Below are 14,763 nucleotides of genomic sequence, written 5' to 3' on the forward strand. Positions count from 1 at the left end.
CCGAAGCCGCACCAACATAATAGAGAAACAGAAACACCGTGGCCCCTTTCTTTGAGATAACTCTGCACTATTGCGAGCTGCAATTGCCACTTCCAGCTTAGCTGTGCAGAAGAAGAACAACAAGAAGAAGAAATATCTCGAAATATGTCCGTCAGGCCCCTTCCCTTGAGATAAATCTGCAAATATCTCGGAAACGAAGCGAGCTATGGCAAAATGTTAAGAGACCTTTTTTGTAGAGAATTAAGTTTCCTACTTTTTATGTTCTATGATATTTTTTGATCAGATGCGTAGTTCTCGAGATATATCAAGATATTTAAAAGTTCCGAAGCCGCACCAACATAATAGAGATACAGAAACACCGTGGCCCCTTTCTTTGAGATAACTCTGCACTGTTGCGAGCTGGAAATGCCACTTCCAGTTTAGCTGTGCAGAAGAAGAACAACAAGAAGAAGAAATATCTCGAAATATGTCCGTCAGGCCCCTTCCCTTGAGATAAATCTGCAAATATCTCGGAAACGAAGCGAGCTATGGCAAAATGTTAAGAGACCTTTTTCGTAGAGAATTATGTTTCCTACAATTTATGTTCTATGATATTTTTTGATCAGAAGCGTAGTTTTCGAGATATATCGAGATATTTAAAAGTTCCGAAGCCGCACCAACATAATAGAGATACAGAAACATCGTGGCCCCTTTCTTTGAGATAACTCTGCACTACTGCGAGCTGCAAATGCCACTTCCAGCTTAGCTGTGCAGAAGAAGAACAACAAGAAGAAGAAATATCTCGAAATATGTCCGTCAGGCCCCTTCCCTTGAGATAAATCTGCAAATATCTCGGAAACGAAGCGAGCTATGGCAAAATGTTAAGAGACCTTTTTTGTAGAGAATTAAGTTTCCTACTTTTTATGTTGTATGATATTTTTTGATCAGATGCGTAGTTCTCGAGATATATCCAGATATTTAAAAGTTCCGAAGCGGCACCAACATAATAGAGATACAGAAACACCGTGGCCCCTTTCTTTGAGGTAACTCTGCACTATTGCGAGCTGCAAATGCCACTTCCAGCTTAGCTGTGCAGAAGAAGAACAACAAGAAGAAGAAATATCTCGAAATATGTCCCTCAGGCCCCTTCCCTTGAGATAAATCTGCAAATATCTCGGAAACCAAGCGAGCTATGGCAAAATGTTAAGAGACCTTATTTGTAGAGAATTAAGTTTCCTACTTTTTATGTTCTACGATATTTTTTGATCAGATGCGTAGTTCTCGAGATATATCAAGATATTTAAAAGTTCCGAAGCCGCACCAACATAATAGAGATACAGAAACACCGTGGCCCCTTTCTTTGAGATAACTCTGCACTATTGCGAGCTGCAAATGCCACTTCCAGCTTAGCTGTGCAGAAGAAGAACAACAAGAAGAAGAAATATCTCGAAATATGTCCGTCAGGCCCCTTCCCTTGAAATAAATCTGCAAATATCTCGGAAACGAAGCGAGCTATGGCAAAATCTTAAGAGACCTTTTTTGTAGAGAATTATGTTTCCTACAATTTACGTTCTCTGATATTTTTTGATCAGAAGCGTAGTTTTCGAGATATATCGAGATATTTAAAAGTTCCGAAGCCGCACCAACATAATAGAGATACAGAAACACCGTGGCCCCTTTCTTTGAGATAACTCTGCACTATTGCGAGCTGCAAATGCCACTTCCAGCTTAGCTGTGCAGAAGAAGAACAACAAGAAGAAGAAATATCTGGAAATATGTCCGTCAGGCCCCTTCCCTTGAGATAAATCTGCAAATATCTCGGAAACGAAGCGAGCTACGGCAAAATGTTAAGAGACCTTTTTTGTAGAAAATTAGGATTCCTACTTTTTATGTTCTATGATATTTTTTGAACAGATGCGTAGTTCTCGAGATATATCAAGATATTTAAAAGTTCCGAAGCCGCACCAACATAATAGAGATACAGAAACACCGTGGCCCCTTTCTTTGAGATAACTCTGCACTATTGCGCGCTGCAAATGGCACTTCCAGCTTAGCTGTGCAGAAGAAGAACAACAAGAAGAAGAAATATCTCGAAATATGTCCGTCAGGCCCCTTCCCTTGAGATAAATCTGCAAATATCTCGGAAACGAAGCGAGCTATGGCAAAATGTTAAGAGACCTTTTTTGTAGAGAATTAAGTTTCCTACTTTTTATGTTCTATGATATTTTTTGAACAGATGCGTAGTTCTCGAGATATATCAAGATATTTAAAAGTTCCGAAGCCGCACCAACATAATAGAGATACAGAAACACCGTGGCCCCTTTCTTTGAGATAACTCTGCACTATTGCGAGCTGCAAATGCCAGTTCCAGCTTAGCTGTGCAGAAGAAGAACAACAAGAAGAAGAAATATCTGGAAATATGTCCGTCAGGCCCCTTCCCTTGAGATAAATCTGCAAATATCTCGGAAACGAAGCGAGCTACGGCAAAATGTTAAGAGACCTTTTTTGCAGAAAATTAGGATTCCTACTTTTTATGTTCTATGATATTTTTTGAACAGATGCGTAGTTCTCGAGATATATCAAGATATTTAAAAGTTCCGAAGCCGCACCAACATAATAGAGATACAGAAACACCGTGGCCCCTTTCTTTGAGATAACTCTGCACTATTGCGCGCTGCAAATGGCACTTCCAGCTTAGCTGTGCAGAAGAAGAACAACAAGAAGAAGAAATATCTCGAAATATGTCCGTCAGGCCCCTTCCCTTGAGACAAATCTGCAAATATCTCGGAAACGAAGCGAGCTATGGCAAAATGTTAAGAGACCTTTTTTGTAGAGAATTAAGTTTCCTACTTTTTATGTTCTATGATATTTTTTGAACAGATGCGTAGTTCTCGAGATATATCAAGATATTTAAAAGTTCCGAAGCCGCACCAACATAATAGAGATACAGAAACACCGTGGCCCCTTTCTTTGAGATAACTCTGCACTATTGCGAGCTGCAAATGCCACTTCCAGCTTAGCTGTGCAGAAGAAGAACAACAAGAAGAAGAAATATCTGGAAATATGTCCGTCAGGCCCCTTCCCTTGAGATAAATCTACAAATATCTCGGAAACGAAGCGAGCTACGGCAAAATGTTAAGAGACCTTTTTTGCAGAAAATTAGGATTCCTACTTTTTATGTTCTATGATATTTTTTGAACAGATGCGTAGTTCTCGAGATATATCAAGATATTTAAAAGTTCCGAAGCCGCACCAACATAATAGAGATACAGAAACACCGTGGCCCCTTTCTTTGAGATAACTCTGCACTATTGCGCGCTGCAAATGGCACTTCCAGCTTAGCTGTGCAGAAGAAGAACAACAAGAAGAAGAAATATCTCGAAATATGTCCGTCAGGCCCCTTCCCTTGAGATAAATCTGCAAATATCTCGGAAACGAAGCGAGCTATGGCAAAATGTTAAGAAACCTTTTTTGTAGAGAATTAAGTTTCCTACTTTTTATGTTCTATGATATTTTTTGATCAGATGCGTAGTTCTCGAGATATATCAAGATATTTAAAAGTTCCGAAGCCGCACCAACATAATAGAGATACAGAAACACCGTGGCCCCTTTCGTTGAGATAACTCTGCACTACTGCGAGCTGCAAATGCCACTTCCAGCTTAGCTGTGCAGAAGAAGAACAACAAGAAGAAGAAATATCTCGAAATATGTCCGTCAGGCCCCTTCCCTTGAGATAAATCTGCAAATATCTCGGAAACGAAGCGAGCTACCGCAAAATGTTAAGAGACCTTTTTTGTAGAAAATTAGGATTCCTACTTTTTATGTTCTATGATATTTTTTGAACAGATGCGTAGTTCTCGAGATATATCAAGATATTTAAAAGTTCCGAAGCCGCACCAACATAATAGAGATACAGAAACACCGTGGCCCCTTTCTTTGAGATAACTCTGCACTATTGCGAGCTGCAAATGCCACTTCCAGCTTAGCTGTGCAGAAGAAGAACAACAAGAAGAAGAAATATCTGGAAATATGTCCGTCAGGCCCCTTCCCTTGAGATAAATCTGCAAATATCTCGGAAACGAAGCGAGCTACGGCAAAATGTTAAGAGACCTTTTTTGTAGAAAATTAGGATTCCTACTTTTTATGTTCTATGATATTTTTTGAACAGATGCGTAGTTCTCGAGATATATCAAGATATTTAAAAGTTCCGAAGCCGCACCAACATAATAGAGATACAGAAACACCGTGGCCCCTTTCTTTGAGATAACTCTGCACTATTGCGAGCTGCAAATGCCACTTCCAGCTTAGCTGTGCAGAAGAAGAACAACAAGAACAAGAAATATCTCGAAATATGTCCGTCAGGCCCCTTCCCTTGAGATAAATCTGCAAATATCTCGGAAACGAAGCGAGCTATGGCAAAATGTTAAGAGACCTTTTTTGTAGAGAATTATGTTTCCTACAATTTACGTTCTCTGATATTTTTTGATCAGAAGCGTAGTTTTCGAGATATATCGAGATATTTAAAAGTTCCGAAGCCGCACCAACATAATAGAGATACAGAAACACCGTGGCCCCTTTCTTTGAGATAACTCTGCACTATTGCGACCTGCAAATGCCACTTCCAGCTTAGCTGTGCAGAAGAGGAACAACAAGAAGAAGAAATATCTCGGAATATGTCGTCAGGCCCCTTCCCTTGAGCTAAATCTGCAAATATCTCGGAAACGATGCCAGCTATGGGAAAATGTTAAGATACCTTTTTTGTAGAGAATTAAGTTTCCTACTTTTTATGTTCTATGATATTTTTTGATCAGATGCGTAGTTCTCGAGATATATCAAGATATTCAAAAGTTCCGAAGCCGCACCAACATAATAGAGATACAGAAACACCGTGGCCCCTTTCTTTGAGATAACTCTGCACTATTGCGAGCTGCAAATGCCACTTCCAGCTTAGCTGTGCAGAGGAAGAACAACAAGAAGAAGGAATATCTCGAAATATGTCCGTCAGGCCAGTTCCTTTGAGCTGAATCTGCAAATATCTCGGAAACGAAGCGAGCTATGGCAAAATGTTAAGAGACGTTTTTTGTAGAGAATTATGTTTCCTACAATTTATGTTCTATGATATTTTTTGATCAGAAGCGTAGTTTTCGAGATATATCGAGATATTTAAAAGTTCCGAAGCCGCACCAACATAATAGAGATACAGAAACACCGTGGCCCCTTTCTTTGAGATAACTCTGCACTAGCGCGAGCCGCAAATGCCACTTCCAGCTTAGCTGTGCAGAACAAGAACAACAAGAAGAAGAAATATCTCGAAATATGTCCGTCAGGCACCTTCCCTTGAGATAAATCTGCAAATATCTCGGAAACGAAGCGAGCTATTGCAAAATGTTAAGAGACCTTTTTTGTAGAGAATTGAGTTTCCTACTTTTTATGTTCTATGATATTTTTTGATCAGATGCGTAGTTCTCGAGATATATCAAGATATTTAAAAGTTCCGAAGCCGCACCAACAGAATAGAGATACAGAAACACCGTGGCCCCTTTCTTTGAGATAACTCTGCACTATTGCGAGCTGCAAATGCCACTTCCAGCTTAGCTGTGCAGAAGAAGAACAACAAGAAGAAGAAATATCTCGAAATATGTCCGTCAGGCACCTTCCCTTGAGATAAATCTGCAAATATCTCGGAAACGAAGCGAGCTATTGCAAAATGTTAAGAGACCTTTTTTGTAGAGAATTGAGTTTCCTACTTTTTATGTTCTATGATATTTTTTGATCAGATGCGTAGTTCTCGAGATATATCAAGATATTTAAAAGTTCCGAAGCCGCACCAACAGAATAGAGATACAGAAACACCGTGGCCCCTTTCTTTGAGATAACTCTGCACTATTGCGAGCTGCAAATGCCACTTTCAGCTTAGCTGTGCAGAAGAAGAACAACAAGAAGAAGAAATATCTCGAAATATGTCCGTCAGGCCCCTTCCCTTGAGATAAATCTGCAAATATCTCGGAAACGAAGAGAGCTATGGCAAAATGTTAAGAGACCTTTTTTGTAGAGAATTGAGTTTCCTACTTTTTATGTTCTATGATATTTTTTGATCAGATGCGTAGTTCTCGAGATATATCAAGATATTTAAAAGTTCCGAAGCCGCACCAACATAATAGAGATACAGAAACACCGTGGCCCCTTTCTTTCAGATAACTATGCACTATTGCGAGCTGCAAATGCCACTTCCAGCTTAGCTGTGCAGAGGAAGAACAACAAGAAGAAGGAATATCTCGAAATATGTCCGTCAGGCCAGTTCCTTTGAGCTGTATCTGCAAATATCTCGGAAACGAAGCGAGCTATGGCAAAATGTTAAGAGATGTTTTTTGTAGAGAATTATGTTTCCTACAATTTATGTTCTATGATATTTTTTGATCAGAAGCGTAGTTTTCGAGATATATCGAGATATTTAAAAGTTCCGAAGCCGCACCAACATAATAGAGATACAGAAACACCGTGGCCCCTTTCTTTGAGATAACTCTGCACTAGTGCGAGCCGCAAATGCCACTTCCAGCTTAGCTGTGCAGAACAAGAACAACAAGAAGAAGAAACATCTCGAAATATGTCCGTCAGGCACCTTCCCTTGAGATAAATCTGCAAATATCTCGGAAACGAAGCGAGCTATTGCAAAATGTTAAGAGACCTTTTTTGTAGAGAATTGAGTTTCCTACTTTTTATGTTCTATGATATTTTTTGATCAGATGCGTAGTTCTCGAGATATATCAACATATTTAAAAGTTCCGAAGCCGCACCAACATAATAGAGATACAGAAACACCGTGGCCCCACTCTTTGAGATAACTCTGCACTATTGCGAGCTGGAAATGCCACGTCCAGCTTAGCTGTGCAGAAGAAGAACAACAAGAAGAAGAAATATCTCGAAATATGTCCGTCAGGCCCCTTCCCTTGAGATAAATCTGCAAATATCTCGGAAACGAAGCGAGCTATGGCAAAATGTTAAGAGACCTTTTTTGTAGAGAATTATGTTTCCTACAATTTATGTTGTATGATATTTTTTGATCAGATGCGTAGTTCTCGAGATATACCAAGATATTTAAAAGTTCCGAAGCCGCACCAACATAATAGAGATACAGAAACACCGTGGCCCCTTTCTTTGAGATAACTCTGCACTATTGCGAGCTGCAAATGCCACTTCCAGCTTAGCTGTGCAGAGGAAGAACAACAAGAAGAAGGAATATCTCGAAATATGTCCGTCAGGCCAGTTCCTTTGAGCTGAATCTGCAAATATCTCGGAAACGAAGCGAGCTATGGCAAAATGTTAAGAGACGTTTTTTGTAGAGAATTATGTTTCCTACAATTTATGTTCTATGATATTTTTTGATCAGAAGCGTAGTTTTCGAGATATATCGAGATATTTAAAAGTTCCGAAGCCGCACCAACATAATAGAGATACAGAAACACCGTGGCCCCTTTCTTTGAGATAACTCTGCACTAGTGCGAGCCGCAAATGCCACTTCCCGCTTAGCTGTGCAGAACAAGAACAACAAGAAGAAGAAATATCTCGAAATATGTCCGTCAGGCACCTTCCCTTGAGATAAATCTGCAAATATCTCGGAAACGAAGCGAGCTATTGCAAAATGTTAAGAGACCTTTTTTGTAGAGAATTGAGTTTCCTACTTTTTATGTTCTATGATATTTTTTGATCAGATGCGTAGTTCTCGAGATATATCAAGATATTTAAAAGTTCCGAAGCCGCACCAACATAATAGAGATACAGAAACACCGTGGCCCCTTTCTTTCAGATAACTATGCACTATTGCGAGCTGCAAATGCCACCTCCAGCTTAGCTGTGCAGAAGAAGAACAACAAGAAGAAGAAATATCTCGAAATATGTCCGTCAGGCCCCTTCCCTTGAGATAAATCTGCAAATATCTCGGAAACGAAGCGAGCTATGGCAAAATCTTAAGAGACCTTTTTTGTAGAGAATTATGTTTCCTACAATTTATGTTCTATGATATTTTTCGATCAGAAGCGTAGTTTTCGAGATATATCGAGATATTTAAAAGTTCCGAAGCCGCACCAACATAATAGAGATACAGAAACACCGTGGCCCCTTTCGTTGAGATAACTCTGCACTAGTGCGAGCCGCAAATGCCACTTCCAGCTTAGCTGTGCAGAAGAAGAACAACAAGAAGAAGAAATATCTCGAAATATGTCCGTCAGGCCCCTTACCATGAGATAAATCTGCAAATATCTCGGAAACGAAGCGAGCTATGGCAAAATCTTAAGAGACCTTTTTTGTAGAGAATTAAGTTTCCTACTTTTTATGTTCTATGATATTTTTTGATCAGATGCGTAGTTCTCGAGATATATCAAGATATTCAAAAGTTCCGAAGCCGCACCAACATAATAGAGATACAGAAACACCGTGGCCCCTTTCTTTGAGATAACTCTGCACTATTGCGAGCTGCAAATGCCACTTCCAGCTTAGCTGTGCAGAGGAAGAACAACAAGAAGAAGGAATATCTCGAAATATGTCCGTCAGGCCAGTTCCTTTGAGCTGAATCTGCAAATATCTCGGAAACGAAGCGAGCTATGGCAAAATGTTAAGAGACGTTTTTTGTAGAGAATTATGTTTCCTACAATTTATGTTCTATGATATTTTTTGATCAGAAGCGTAGTTTTCGAGATATATCGAGATATTTAAAAGTTCCGAAGCCGCACCAACATAATAGAGATACAGAAACACCGTGGCCCCTTTCTTTGAGATAACTCTGCACTAGTGCGAGCCGCAAATGCCACTTCCAGCTTAGCTGTGCAGAACAAGAACAACAAGAAGAAGAAATATCTCGAAATATGTCCGTCAGGCACCTTCCCTTGAGATAAATCTGCAAATATCTCGGAAACGAAGCGAGCTATTGCAAAATGTTAAGAGACCTTTTTTGTAGAGAATTGAGTTTCCTACTTTTTATGTTCTATGATATTTTTTGATCAGATGCGTAGTTCTCGAGATATATCAAGATATTTAAAAGTTCCGAAGCCGCACCAACAGAATAGAGATACAGAAACACCGTGGCCCCTTTCTTTGAGATAACTCTGCACTATTGCGAGCTGCAAATGCCACTTTCAGCTTAGCTGTGCAGAAGAAGAACAACAAGAAGAAGAAATATCTCGAAATATGTCCGTCAGGCCCCTTCCCTTGAGATAAATCTGCAAATATCTCGGAAACGAAGAGAGCTATGGCAAAATGTTAAGAGACCTTTTTTGTAGAGAATTGAGTTTCCTACTTTTTATGTTCTATGATATTTTTTGATCAGATGCGTAGTTCTCGAGATATATCAAGATATTTAAAAGTTCCGAAGCCGCACCAACATAATAGAGATACAGAAACACCGTGGCCCCATTCTTTCAGATAACTATGCACTATTGCGAGCTGCAAATGCCACTTCCAGCTTAGCTGTGCAGAGGAAGAACAACAAGAAGAAGGAATATCTCGAAATATGTCCGTCAGGCCAGTTCCTTTGAGCTGAATCTGCAAATATCTCGGAAACGAAGCGAGCTATGGCAAAATGTTAAGAGACGTTTTTTGTATAGGATTATGTTTCCTACAATTTATGTTCTATGATATGTTTTGATCAGAAGCGTAGTTTTCGAGATATATCGAGATATTTAAAAGTTCCGAAGCCGCACCAACATAATAGAGATACAGAAACACCGTGGCCCCTTTCTTTGAGATAACTCTGCACTAGTGCGAGCCGCAAATGCCACTTCCAGCTTAGCTGTGCAGAACAAGAACAACAAGAAGAAGAAACATCTCGAAATATGTCCGTCAGGCACCTTCCCTTGAGATAAATCTGCAAATATCTCGGAAACGAAGCGAGCTATTGCAAAATGTTAAGAGACCTTTTTTGTAGAGAATTGAGTTTCCTACTTTTTATGTTCTATGATATTTTTTGATCAGATGCGTAGTTCTCGAGATATATCAACATATTTAAAAGTTCCGAAGCCGCACCAACATAATAGAGATACAGAAACACCGTGGCCCCTTTCTTTGAGATAACTCTGCACTATTGCGAGCTGCAAATGCCACTTCCAGCTTAGCTGTGCAGTGGAAGAACAACAAGAAGAAGAAATATCTCGAAATATATCCGTCAGGCCAGTTCCTTTGAGCTGAATCTGCAAATATCTCGGAAACGAAGCGAGCTATGGCAAAATGTTAAGAGACGTTTTTTGTAGAGAATTATGTTTCCTACAATTTATGTTCTATGATATTTTTCGATCAGAAGCGTAGTTTTCGAGATATATCGAGATATTTAAAAGTTCCGAAGCCGCACCAACATAATAGAGATACAGAAACACCGTGGCCCCTTTCTTTGAGATATCTCTGCACTATTGCGAGCTGCAAATGCCACTTCCAGCTTAGCTGCGCAGAAGAAGAACAACAAGAAGAAGAAATATCTCGAAATATGTCCGTCAGGCCCCTTCCCTTGAGATATATCTGCAAATATCTCGGAAACGAAGCGAGCTATGGCAAAATGTTAAGAGACCTTTTTTGTAGAGAATTATGTTTCCTACAATTTATGTTCTATGATATTTTTTGATCAGATGCGTAGTTCTCGAGATATACCAAGATATTTAAAAGTTCCGAAGCCGCACCAACATAATAGAGATACAGAAACACCGTGGCCCCTTTCTTTGAGATAACTCTGCACTATTGCGAGCTGCAAATGCCACTTCCAGCTTAGCTGTGCAGAGGAAGAACAACAAGAAGAAGGAATATCTCGAAATATGTCCGTCAGGCCAGTTCCTTTGAGCTGAATCTGCAAATATCTCGGAAACGAAGCGAGCTATGGCAAAATGTTAAGAGACGTTTTTTGTAGAGGATTATGTTTCCTACAATTTATGTTCTATGATATGTTTTGATCAGAAGCGTAGTTTTCGAGATATATCGAGATATTTAAAAGTTCCGAAGACGCACCAACATAATAGAGATACAGAAACACCGTGGCCCCTTTCTTTGAGATAACTCTGCACTAGTGCGAGCCGCAAATGCCACTTCCAGCTTAGCTGTGCAGAACAAGAACAACAAGAAGAAGAAACATCTCGAAATATGTCCGTCAGGCACCTTCCCTTGAGATAAATCTGCAAATATCTCGGAAACGAAGCGAGCTATTGCAAAATGTTAAGAGACCTTTTTTGTAGAGAATTGAGTTTCCTACTTTTTATGTTCTATGATATTTTTTGATCAGATGCGTAGTTCTCGAGATATATCAACATATTTAAAAGTTCCGAAGCCGCACCAACATAATAGAGATACAGAAACACCGTGGCCCCTTTCTTTGAGATAACTCTGCACTATTGCGAGCTGCAAATGCCACTTCCAGCTTAGCTGTGCAGTGGAAGAACAACAAGAAGAAGAAATATCTCGAAATATATCCGTCAGGCCAGTTCCTTTGAGCTGAATCTGCAAATATCTCGGAAACGAAGCGAGCTATGGCAAAATGTTAAGAGACGTTTTTTGTAGAGAATTATGTTTCCTACAATTTATGTTCTATGATATTTTTCGATCAGAAGCGTAGTTTTCGAGATATATCGAGATATTTAAAAGTTCCGAAGCCGCACCAACATAATAGAGATACAGAAACACCGTGGCCCCTTTCGTTGAGATAACTCTGCACTAGTGCGAGCCGCAAATGCCACTTCCAGCTTAGCTGTGCAGAAGAAGAACAACAGGAAGAAGAAATATCTCGAAATATGTCCGTCAGGACCCTTACCATGAGATAAATCTGCAAATATCTCGGAAACGAAGCGAGCTATGGCAAAATGTTAAGAGACCTTTTTTGTAGAGAATTAAGTTTCCTACTTTTTATGTTCTATGATATTTTTTGATCAGATGCGTAGTTCTCGAGATATATCAAGATATTCAAAAGTTCCGAAGCCGCACCAACATAATAGAGATACAGAAACACCGTGGCCCCTTTCTTTGAGATATCTCTGCACTATTGCGAGCTGCAAATGCCACTTCCAGCTTAGCTGCGCAGAAGAAGAACAACAAGAAGAAGAAATATCTCGAAATATGTCCGTCAGGCCCCTTCCCTTGAGATATATCTGCAAATATCTCGGAAACGAAGCGAGCTATGGCAAAATGTTAAGAGACCTTTTTTGTAGAGAATTATGTTTCCTACAATTTATGTTCTATGATATTTTTTGATCAGATGCGTAGTTCTCGAGATATACCAAGATATTTAAAAGTTCCGAAGCCGCACCAACATAATAGAGATACAGAAACACCGTGGCCCCTTTCTTTGAGATAACTCTGCACTATTGCGAGCTGCAAATGCCACATCCAGCTTAGCTGTGCAGAGGAAGAACAACAAGAAGAAGGAATATCTCGAAATATGTCCGTCAGGCCAGTTCCTTTGAGCTGAATCTGCAAATATCTCGGAAACGAAGCGAGCTATGGCAAAATGTTAAGAGACGTTTTTTGTAGAGAATTATGTTTCCTACAATTTATGTTCTATGATATTTTTTGATCAGAAGCGTAGTTTTCGAGATATATCGAGATATTTAAAAGTTCCGAAGCCGCACCAACATAATAGAGATACAGAAACACCGTGGCCCCTTTCTTTGAGATAACTCTGCACTAGTGCGAGCCGCAAATGCCACTTCCAGCTTAGCTGTGCAGAAGAAGAACAACAAGAAGAAGAAATATCTCGAAATATGTCCGTCAGGCCCCTTACCTTGAGATAAATCTGCAAATATCTCGGAAACGAAGCGAGCTATGGCAAAATGTTAAGAGACCTTTTTTGTAGAGAATTAAGTTTCCTGCTTTTTATCTTCTATGATATTTTCTGATCAGATGCGTAGTTCTCGAGATATATCAAGATATTTAAAAGGTCCGAAGCCGCACCAACATAATAGAGATACAGAAACACCGTGGCCCCTTTCTTTGAGATAACTCTGCACTATTGCGAGCTGCAAATGCCACTTTCAGCTTAGCTGTGCAGAAGAAGAACAACAAGAAGAAGAAATATCTCGAAATATGTCCGTCAGGCCCCTTCCCTTGAGATAAATCTGCAAATATCTCGGAAACGAAGCGAGCTATGGCAAAATGTTAAGAGACCTTTTTTGTAGAGAATTATGTTTCCTACAATTTATGTTCTATGATATTTTTCGATCAGAAGCGTAGTTTTCGAGATATATCGAGATATTTAAAAGTTCCGACGCCGCACCAACATAATAGAGATACAGAAACACCGTGGCCCCTTTCTTTGAGATAACTCTGCACTAGTGCGAGCCGCAAATGCCACTTCCAGCTTAGCTGTGCAGAACAAGAACAACAAGAAGAAGAAATATCTCGAAATATGTCCGTCAGGCACCTTCCCTTGAGATAAATCTGCAAATATCTCGGAAACGAAGCGAGCTATTGCAAAATGTTAAGAGACCTTTTTTGTAGAGAATTGAGTTTCCTACTTTTTATGTTCTATGATATTTTTTGATCAGATGCGTAGTTCTCGAGATATATCAAGATATTTAAAAGTTCGGAAGCCGCACCAACAGAATAGAGATACAGAAACACCGTGGCCCCTTTCTTTGAGATAACTCTGCACTATTGCGAGCTGCAAATGCCACTTTCAGCTTAGCTGTGCAGAAGAAGAACAACAAGAAGAAGAAATATCTCGAAATATGTCCGTCAGGCCCCTTCCCTTGAGATAAATCTGCAAATATCTCGGAAACGAAGCGAGCTATGGCAAAATGTTAAGAGACCTTTTTTGTAGAGAATTGTGTTTCCTACAATTTATGTTCTATGATATTTTTCGATCAGAAGCGTAGTTTTCGAGATATATCGAGATATTCAAAAGTTCCGAAGCCGCACCAACATAATAGAGATACAGAAACACCGTGGCCCCTTTCGTTGAGATAACTCTGCACTATTGCGAGCTGCAAATGCCACTTCCAGCTTAGCTGTGCAGAACAAGAACAACAAGAAGAAGGAATATCGCGAAATATGTCCGTCAGGCCAGTTCCTTTGAGCTGAATCTGCAAATATCTCGGAAACGAAGCGAGCTATGGCAAAATGTTAAGAGACGTTTTTTGTAGAGAATTATGTTTCCTACAATTTATGTTCTATGATATTTTTTGATCAGAAGCGTAGTTTTGGAGATATATCGAGATATTTAAAAGTTCCGAAGCCGCACCAACATAATAGAGATACAGAAACACCGTGGCCCCTTTCTTTGAGATAACTCTGCACTAGTGCGAGCCGCAAATGCCACTTCCAGCTTAGCTGTGCAGAACAAGAACAACAAGAAGAAGAAATATGTCGAAATATGTCAGTCAGGCACCTTCCCTTGAGATAAATCTGCAAATATCTCGGAAACGAAGCGAGCGATTGCAAAATGTTAAGAGACCTTTTTTGTAGAGAATTGAGTTTCCTACTTTTTATGTTCTATGATATTTTTTGATCAGATGCGTAGTTCTCGAGATATATCAAGATATTTAAAAGTTCCGAAGCCGCACCAACAGAATAGAGATACAGAAACACCGTGGCCCCTTTCTTTGAGATAACTCTGCACTATTGCGAGCTGCAAATGCCACTTTCAGCTTAGCTGTGCAGAAGAAGAACAACAAGAAGAAGAAATATCTCGAAATATGTCCGTCAGGCCCCTTCCCTTGAGATAAATCTGCAAATATCTCGGAAACGAAGCGAGCTATGGCAAAATGTTAAGAGACCTTTTTTGTAGAGAATTATGTTTCCTACAATTTATGTTCTATGATATTT

This window comes from Osmia lignaria, unplaced genomic scaffold (assembly GCF_051020975.1).
Source record: "Osmia lignaria lignaria isolate PbOS001 unplaced genomic scaffold, iyOsmLign1 scaffold0003, whole genome shotgun sequence".
NCBI lineage: Eukaryota > Metazoa > Arthropoda > Insecta > Hymenoptera > Megachilidae > Osmia > Osmia lignaria.